Here is a 10796-nt window from a genome sequence, read left to right as displayed (position 1 = left end):
AGTATTCATAAAATTCTACATTTTATGTTTCTTAATCCTCACATGAAAACATCTATGATCGCAGACTAATTTTCATACAGAAGATGAAATCAAGCAGCTCTGCTTCCAGATATGTTAATATTTTATAACTTTGTTAGCTCCGGCTCAAACTAACAACCAGAAGCCAGATCTTAATTGGTTTCATCTAATTCTTCATGAAAATTTCAACAATATCTTAGTATTCACCAGTTAAGAAAATTTTATGAATTATTTTAGAAGTGAACAAGAAATAAATCCTGATAGAAAAGAAGACATCTTAATAATTCTAAAAAAAAAAAAAAATCATTTCTCTTCTTTAAATGGCTTAATAGAAGTCAGGAAATGTGTGAAAATATCTACAATTGCTAATGCCACAAATTTATAAATCTGTAAGGATGGGATTTACGCTTGTCTCATAATTGTGACCTAATTCTTTATATATGTGTATGTGTGTGTGTGTGTATATAAAATTGCCCTAAGCAATACAATTTCACCTAAACCAACGGAAAATTTAGCTATGAAATATTGAGACAATCTCAAATCTTATTCTGTGAGAGAACTAATGGCACAGAGGCATATGTAACTTGTTTTTTTAATTCAGTTTTATGCTAAAAGGACAATTGGGCAATCCACTTGCAGAATAGCAATGTGAGCTGCATGTACCCACTCATCAGTGCAACAACCATAAGTGGTGAAAAAATTTTTTGAAAAACAAAACAACCATTTAAAGTCTCAAGAGATTGTCATAAGGAAGTATACTAAGGAAATTAGGAAACATGTATCAGAAAAATATACTAAACCTTGGTAAGAATAGTAAAAATCTAGGGGACTTAAGCTATAATCTGCTCCCCCACCCACACCCCCAACCAGTTTAGCACGATGGAAGTTCTATTCCAAGGGAATGTGGCCACAAAAATGAGATTTCTCCCTCCAGCTCCCAGTCAAGGCTATGGCATCCCTCTGGGAGGGGCTGATCACAAGCATTTCTCATTCCAGCCCAAGGTCTGTATTATAGAGGCTGAATTCCAGGCAAGTATGGCTGAGAGGTCAAGGGCTTTCTTCCTCCCACAAGACCCCACTCATAGGGCAAACACTCTACCTCAAGTGTGGCAGACTGAGAATATAGGAGCTCTGACTGCATTCATCCCAGTTCACTCATGGGTCAGAGTCTCCACACCGAGAAAGGTAAAATGAGAAGATCAGAGGCTCCTGCCCCCACCAACCCTCTGCTCCAAAAACAGGTATCACTTAGAGACAAGTATGGCACTGTCCCTGCCTTCAGTTCTGGAGCCACAGCTCAGAATTTGCCAAGGAAAAAACACAGGCTATAAAACAGAGCTCTAAAGTTCTCCCCAAAAGAACTGACCTTATATGAAATAGAATGTGGGGAAGTAAAAGCTTAAGAGCATTCTCAAAAAGATAAAAAATAAAAAAAATAAAAGGAGATTTTTGGTGGATGCAACTAAGAGGAGGCTAATAGGTTCATGAGAGGTAAAGCTAAACCATGGCCTCATCTAGTTTCCCCAGGAAAACCATGGAAAGATACAGTTAATAGGGCACTCGGGGTTACAACAAACTTCCAAGATTGGCCTCAAAAGTGCCCCTGGAAAGAGGACTGAATTTTCAAGCCGTAAGCAATTTATGCATCTAAGGCATTGTCAAAAACAAGAGAGCACTCGGTCTGACTATTAGTGGAATCTAACAGCTGAGTGTGATACCAACAGGGACAGACAGCTTGACTGATATTAGGGAAAATGAAAGGCAAAAAGAGCTCTGCTAAAACTACTACCATGCTAGGGTGACTGAGTACATGTCCAAGGCTATACCCTTTGACATCAGAAGCTTCATACTGCAGAGAAAGTAGACTTCACTAAAAAAAAAAAGTCCAGCTAAGACACTGAGCAAATAAACAAGCAAACACCATCATGCCCCAGGGGATGGGGAAAATCAATGAGAGTGGCTACAAGACATTAAGTAAAATTTCCAGGTTTGAACAAGAAATCTGAGACATGCAAAGAAACAAAAAGTGTGACATGTACTGAAGAGAAAACAGCAGACAATGGAAACTGCCTCCATCCTGATGTTACTTACATGTAACAAAGACTCTGAAACAGTCATTACAGATATCCTGGAAGAGCTAAAAAATACTGCTTAAAGAAGGAAAGCCAGGGGTCAGGGTTGGGGGCTGTTGGCTGGCTCAGTCAGTGGAGCACACAACTCTTGATCTCAGGGTTCTAAGTTCAAGCCCCACGTTGGGTGTAGAGATTACTTTAACAAAAAAAAACTTAGAAAAAAAGAAGCAAAGGAAGGTATGATGATAATGTCTGATCAAATAGAGTAAATAAGGAGAAATTATTTTAAAAAAGAAACAAATCCTGATTCTGGAGTTAAAAAATATGGTAACATGAAAAATTTATTACAGTGGTTTTGAACTGGCATAACAAAAAAAAATCTATGAATTTGATGATAAATCAATAGAGATTGTACAATCTGAAGAACAGAGAGAAAAAGAATGATAGAAAAGGATCAGAACCTCATAAAAATGTGGTATACCAACTCACATATAACCAGAGAATCAGAAGGGGAGAAGAGAGAGAAAGCAGAAGAAAAAATATCTGAAGAAATAAAGACTGAAAACTTTCTATATTTGCTTTCAAATAAAATTAACCTACACATTCAAGAAGTTCAACTTTAAGTAGGATACACAGAAAGAGTTCCACACCTACATACATCATACTAAAGATGGTAGAAAATGTTTGAAAAGAAAATATTTGAAAGAGAAAATGTTTGAGGTAAAGAGAAAAATCTTGAAAGCAGTGATTGAAAAACAATTTTTCATATACAAGAATTCCAGGATGATTAGCAACAGACTGCTTGTTAGAAACAAGGGAATCTAGAAGGTGATATATTCAAACTGCTGTACAAAAAAAATGTCAACTAAATATGTGATATCCAGCAAAACTACCTTACAAAAATGAAAGCAAAGATATTCTTAGGTAAACAAAAACTGAAAGAATCTGTGGTTAGCAGACCCACCTTACAACAAATACTAAGGGAAGTTTTCAGGCCAAAAGCAAGTGACTGTGATGGTAATTCAAAAAGATGCACACACTTACACACACAGGCATGCACACATACACAATACAGGGGAAGGTAATAAAAAATGGTATAAATGCATAGTTCATCTTCTTTCTTAACTCAAAAAGCAATTATACAAAATAATGTGTATTGGGTTACAACACAAAGGAATGTAATATTTGTGACCATAATAACACGAAGGAGGTAGGTGAGAGCAAAGTTATTTTGGAGTAAGGAAAGAACACTGGACGGTGATATGAACCCCTGGGAATAAACAAAGAGAACCAGAAATGACAAATAAGAAGGTAAGCTTAACAAACAATAAATATGCTGCTTTGCCTTTCTTTGTTTCTTTAAAAGACATAAAATTATATAGAACACATTATACATTTATATTATATAACAAATATTATAAATATTAGTAATATATATTGACAAAAAATATATATGTATTATTTATATATAAATATATAAATATAATATATAATTATATATTATATAATGTATAATAAATATATTTAATACTATATATAAATATATTGTATATATAAATAATAAATAACACATAATATAAATATTTTATATATATATATAAATAATAGCCCCCAAAAGAAGTAATTGGGAATAGAGCTCTTTAAGAGTAATATTTTTATATCTAACTGGAATGAAGTTAGTATAAATCTGAAATCTGAAATCTGAGTTCAATTCTAAAATTAATCTGTATAAAGCAAACTCTGGAGAAACCACCCAAAAATACCTCAAAATTCTGAAATCAGTCTGAAATCTGAAATCAATTCTAAATTAATATGTGTAGAGCAAACTCTGGAGAAACCACCCAAAAAACCCTTAAAATTTTAAATAAAATGAAAAATACCACTAAAGGAATTAAAATATTACACTAAAAAACAGTCACTTAATGAATAAAAAAAGACAATTGGTCACATTCACTAATGTAAATAGGCACTGAACAACCTAAACACTAAAAAAAGAGGAAAACAATAAAATGCTTTCTAAAAATTGGGTCCAAGTAACCAGTACAGGCAGGATCTTTCCACAGCAGTAAGAAAAGTATAGCTCTATAAGGGTTTATTCTTACAAGGAGAACCTACTCTTTACTCACGTCTCCCTGGCCTCCAGGGAGATAATATAGTTACGTGAACTTCTCACAATGCCCCACTGACCGATGAGCAACAAAACTGGAATTCCTGAACAGGAAATAAAGAAAACTGACTCAAGGGCTGTGACCGAATGGGGTCCGTGTGCGCCTGTTCACACAGGATCCGGAATATCTCCATTTGGTACACATCACATGTTGGGGAACATGATCCAATTTTCAGGGAAAGGAAATGATCTCCATCCACTTTTATGGAAAGGTCGATCTGCTCAAAGGCAGGTGGTGCTCTGAAGCTTAATTGTTTGAGAGAAAAGGGGGCAAGGGACTCCCTCATAGAGCGCTGACTGACCTTGATAGGCACGAGCCTCGAGCCTCGGTAGAGCTTTTGAACAGATAAATGGAAATGACCACATTGCTCCCAGATTAGACATAACCAAAATCCCTTCTAAGAGTCACCAGTAAGGAATTTGCTTCATAACGGAACCTGTGGTCTCTGGGCTCTCTGCCAATGGCGGGATGAATGAGGACAAGGATATGGATGGACACAGGCAGGATGAAGGAAGATAATTTGTGCCTGAATTTAGTGCTCCCTTTTTCATGTCTCCTCACCCTTCTTATCTATTTCTAGAAAACAAAATTATTCCTTAAATCTGAATGCACGAGAGGACCATGTACAAATGCATGGCTTAAGCGGATAGTTATGTAAATGAATATAGAATAATACCATCAGATGTCCAGCGTAGATGATTTCCATTACCACTAACCCATGGCAAGGCTCCCCATTCTATTTTTAAGCAGCTTCAAATCTACTTGTGGTCTTTTATCTCCATTTCATTTTTATAACATTTTTCCTAGTTTATAGGGAGCTTGCCTGAATACTGAAGGGAAAAAAATTCTGCTATAGTCATTTCTATAAGCAAGATTTTATGGGAAATTTTGCCTATCAAGGAATTTTTTTTCAACTTCCACTGAAATAGCAAAATCAAACTGCTCTTCAGACACATGGTAAGTAACTCTCTTACAATTTCATACTCCTTTCGAGCTTCCTTTGAAAAGGGACTTTTTTTTTTTTTTTTTTTTTAAGAAACCAGAGAAAATCTGACTTTGGTTTTCAAAAGAAGTGCCACGGATAATGAAAATTTGGGCAGGTGTCAGAAGCATTTGAGAAGTTTGATTGGAGAAATGATTGATCAGTCTTTGCATATCTTCTTATTATCACTCTGCTGTCTCCATCCCTCCAGTTTTGTCCGTTTTTATTTTTATTTCCACTAAAATCCCTAGTATTCCTTCTTTTTCTGTGGTGGATTAATCTATGAATGAAGATAAGCATTTTTAATCAACCATACTTGGTGTTTGCTATGTTTTCTTTAGATTCATGTCTTTCACCAGTTCTGGAAAATTATCTAATCATTATTTCTTTGAATATTCCCATTACTTCCTTTTATCTATTTACCCCTTCAGGAAATGTGTGAGAATGACTCATTCCACTAGGTCTCTTTTTGCTTTGTTTTGAATAAAGACACAATTCTTTACTAAAGTGAGTTTATTTACTTTAATAAAGTAAATTACATTTTAATTCCTAATTAACAGTTTAGAAATGACCAATTACAAATTAAATAACTTGCTTACCATAGTGAGTTCTTTCTTCACCCTTTCCTAATTTTTTTAAGTTTATTTATTTATCTATTTATTTTAGTAATCTCTACACCCAACATGGGGCTCAAACTCACAACCCTGACATCAAGAGTTGCATTCCCCGGGTTGCCTGGTGGTTCAGTAGGTTAAGCCTCTGCCTTCAGCTCAGGTCATGATCTCAGGGTCCTGGGATTGAGCCCCACATGGGGTTCTGCTCAGCAGGGGGCCTGCTTTGCCCTCTCTCTCTGCCTGCCTCTCTGCCTACTTGAGATCTCTCTCTCCCTGTCAGATAAATAAATAAAAGCTTTAAAAAAAAAAAAAAAAAGTTGCTTTCCCCTCTGACTGAGCCAGCCAGGTGCCCTACCATTTCCTAATTTCTAAGTAAAATTTGTTGTAGTATAATTTACATACAATAAAAGTCCATATTTTAAGGGGAAGTATTTATATATTTAAGTGGAAATAGCTGAATTCTGAATTCATCTGTGTAACCAGTGCCTCATTTAAGAAATAGAAGAACTCTCCAGAAGGTTTCCTCCTGCTTGTTTGCACTCAGTCAACACTCTACCATCACACTTTAGTCAACCACCGATCTGAATTATGAATGTACTTTGTTCAGACTATCCTAGAATTCTGTCATATAAACAGAATCATGTAGTTGTCCTTTTGCGCCCAGTTTCTTTGTCCAGAATAATGTCTGGAAGATTCATCCATATTGTCGCATGAATTAGTATTTCGGGTTTTTTATAGCTTAATAATATTCCATTGTATGAATATATCCCAATTTCTTTATCCACATTCATTTCATACATATGATCTAACTGTTGCATTGTGGAAGTGTGAATATTTCATAGAAGATACGATATACGAAAATGGGAGGTGGGGAGGGGGTTGGCTGACTCAGTCCGTGGGGCCTGGGACTCGATCTCAGGGTTGTAAGATCCAGCCCCATGTTGGGTGCAGAGATTACCTAAAAAATAAATAAATAAAATGTTTTTTTAAAAAGTCGGTCCCCTTTAAGTGGGTTCTCTCACTTCAGCTTCTAGTACGTTCTGACTGCCAAGGTCAGCTTTCCCTTCACCACAACAAGCTTCTATCAAACTGCCCTAGTCCACGGCTGAAAGTAATCCTTTCGCTTCCGAGTTTTACTTGAGATGATACATGACTTTCTGGTTTGTATTATGGTTACTTAGGTACCTAATTTCAACTCCTAAACTCTAGGCTGCTTGAGGTCAGGAACCAACTGAGATTTATCTTTGTTGGTGTGCAGAATTTAAACAACAGCCACTGAGCAGATAAATAAGCAAGTGAATTCCTCCCTTCAAAGTGAGCCTCCATGGTTTCCCATTGTAGAGCTGTTTATTCAAAATCTTCCCCAGCTCGCTCCAACCTGGCCGTCCAGCTGCATTCGCATGCTTTTTCCTACGCAACTCCTCTTCCCCAGCTAAACTAGTCTGTTTGCTGACTTCCGTGCCTTTATCTGTGCTGTTTTTCCTGTTTGGTAGAAAGCACACGTGGCCTCCCCACCCCCCGCCCGGAACACACACACACACACTTCTGTCTTTATTCTCCCCTGCCTCCTGAACGAGGGTAGAATCCCAAGGTTATTGTTGACAAGGGAGCCCTCCACCATCCACACACCTCTGCCCGCAGAGACCAGACAAGTAAGCAGTTGCAAATTGTGCCCAGTAGGGGGAGGTGTGCCCATAATCTCCTGTTAGGTCCAGGGCTTTATTCTGTAGCCTTGGAGAATCTAAAGAAGCCATATGTTTACAGAAACCTCCCACCGATCAAGAAATAAATAAACAGTTCAGTTATCTCTTTCTGTAAATCATTCACAAGCTATGAGTAACACCTACTAACGAATGAAAGCACAGGAACTTCAGCCCTAATAACAAAGACAAAAAACCACTTGAGCATTTTTAATCTCTTGGATTTAAACACAACCTGTTCATTCTTAAAGGTTACATCTGAAGGACCTCGTTCTATTTGCACCCCCATTTTTAAAAAGTAGTACAGCATACTCACAGACTGGGTGTTGGGTCTGTGCTGTTGAATCAGAAACCAGTAATGCATGGTTGAATGTCTTGCCTTCCCTAAGTTCAAGTTTCATGAGCACAAATGAGAAAAGTAAACCCTGTCCTGCCCACTTTTTTCCCATCTCCACCTACATCTTCCCTCCATTTATATATATTTTTTAATGTAACTGTTGACCAAATGACAGTTATTTTTAAAGTACTCAACTGAAGATACCCCAGGATTCAGCTTGACTCAAATGTTAATCATTGATTTGCCCTGATTACAAACCAGAAGTGAACAGTCATGAAATACACAAGCCATGACACATCACAGGGACTGAGAGATAGCCTCGCCCATTCATTCTCCCACTGGGACAGATGGATTTCCTGGAGAATTAACATAGTTCAGTGTTTCATAAGTTCATAAATTAATGAAGCTGGAAGAGACCGGTGCATTTCATAGATGAGAAAAGTAAGATCAGAGTGACTTTTTTAAGAGAACACAGCTAGCTGGTGAATAAGAGAGACTAAAATCCACCCCTTTGGACCTGTTTCCTGTAGGACACTGTTCATCCATAAACACCATTTATCGCTCCTCCTGCAGTGTCAGCAAGAGATGATATCTTAAAAGGCTCTTTTTTGTGCCCATGCCCTTTAAAGATAGGCTAAGAAGGCAATTCAAACACCAGGTTGGCTTAAATAACGCCTAAGGAGCTGGCCAGGCTTTGGGCTTCTGAAGGCTGTCACATCCACACCTTTTCAGAAGCGCTTGTGAAGGGATTGCAAAGGAAGAAAGTAAAGCCCACTAGTGCTGGCTACTGTACACGTCCGAGCACATTCTATTCATTTCTCCCATACTTACTTAGCAGGTCAGGGAAGAGCCAGGATGTGTTACTATATTAGGAAGTTATTTGCCCTTTGAATCTAAAGATGATGCCTACAGCTCACATGAAATCAGAGATAGGATTTAAATGCTAAAAACTGTGTTAAAATGATGGTGCTTAATAATTGTGGCACTTGAAGCTTATAAAACCTTTCAGAGTGGACCTCAAAGCGCTTGGCAAATATTCATTACATTTCAACACAGTATTATGCCAAAGGAGCGTCATGTAATTTTGTTTTTACAAGTCATAGAAAAGAAAGGTAATTGCCTTTTAAAATCTATCTGTTTGGGTTTAACCCTAACATTTTTATTTTTAATTATGCCTAATTTTGCAAATTAGCTACAGGCCACTCAGGAATACATTCATGTAAGTTCTAATTCAATAAATAAAGTGATAGACTTCATTTGGATCAGAACTTGAAAGTCCTGTACTCATTCAGGGGAAACACTAACTTTTCTGGTTTTGTGATTCAAAATTCATACCAGAAATCCTCCAAAAGCATCATCTGAAATTCCAGGTATGGAATGCGTGAAGAAATATAGTGACTTAGAAACAAAAATTATAGAAGCTAAGATTCTTCCCTGAACGATCTTTACAAAAATTTAGTTCAGAAATTCAGGTGTGGGGATGAAGTGGGAGAATATGGGTAGGAGGATTAGGAAAGGAGAGAGCGGACAAAGACTGTTTAAATAGTTGTGATTTTTATTTGAAATCAGAGAAAGTTTCCCTACTTTCAAAACTTGAAGTGTCATGATAACTAAGTACTTCAGATATTTTCTGTTGTACCTGATGGGTTTTGACTTTGACAAAGAACTTTGAGGGCAAGGTCTCAGCCAACACAGGGCTTTCACTGCAGTTCCCCAAAACATTCAGCCTCATCAGAGATGGCTCAACATTGTCCTCAGTGGAGTGTGACACCCTAGGGACAATATCTCCACTCTAAAATGACTAGTGAGGTACAAATGGAACTTGTTGGACAGAGTCCCTGGAAAAGTTCTTAAAGAGGGCTGACTCAGCTAGGAAGGGCACACTTTTGCTCTTCCTCCCATGCCTCCTTCTTCCTGTCTGGAACGGGAACATGACAGCTGGAGTTCCAGCAGCCATTTTGTATCTCCAAGGTAGACACGGAGAAAGGAGACCACACTCTGAGGGTGGCGGAAGAAAGAAAAAGGAACCTACACATCTGGTGATAATGTGGTTGTCGCACACCCAAACTGTCTGCCTTTGGATTTCTTTTACATAATAGAAAGTCTCTTACTTAAGGTTCTCATTTTTTACTCATTAATATAGCCAGCTCAATGACTTTAGAGTTTAAGAACTCTATTTTCTCTCTTTCTTTTTCAAGCAAGCTCTACCCCCGACATGGGGCTTGAACTCATGACCCTGAGATTAAGAGCCACATGCTCTTCCAACTGACCCAGTGAGGTGCCCTGAATTTTATTTTCTCTTTAAAACTGCCTTTGCTTCTTGAAGAAGTGTGTTCAGCACTGCTTTCCTTGACTTTATAGAGTAGGTCCATTAAGGCCTCCATGTCCCATAACTCCAGAGGACACCATATACATTGTGGCCCAGTGAACACCTCTCACACGGACTACGGTGTTATAGGGTCGACTGGACCCTACAATCCTAGCTTCCCCTGCTTTCATAGAGTTTCTTGCTTCCCTCTTGACCTTCTTGTGGTTACATCCTCAGGGAAATAAGTGGAAAGGTGATTTTAGGTTCAAATATTGACCAAACAATCATTAGTGCAATCAGTGGCTTTACAATCTTATGAGGGAGTAATTTAAGCCATATTTCCCAAACCTGAAAGCCGTGTATGATTTTGGTAAGTAAACGAATATCATGAAGCACCTGTTTGTTTCACAACAGAAACAGAAAGGAAGGGGCGCCTAGGTGGCTCAGTGGGTTAAAGCCTCTCTCTGCCTTCGGCTCAGGTCACGATCCCAGGGTCCTGGGATGGAGCCCCGCATCGGGCTGTCTGCTCCGCGGAGAGCCTGCTTCCTCCTCTCTCTCTCTCTCTCTGCCTGCCTGTCTGCCTACTTGTGATCTCTG

This window comes from Mustela nivalis (assembly GCF_964662115.1).
Source record: "Mustela nivalis genome assembly, chromosome: 3".
Lineage (NCBI taxonomy): Eukaryota > Metazoa > Chordata > Mammalia > Carnivora > Mustelidae > Mustela > Mustela nivalis.
This window is presented reverse-complemented; position numbering follows the sequence as displayed.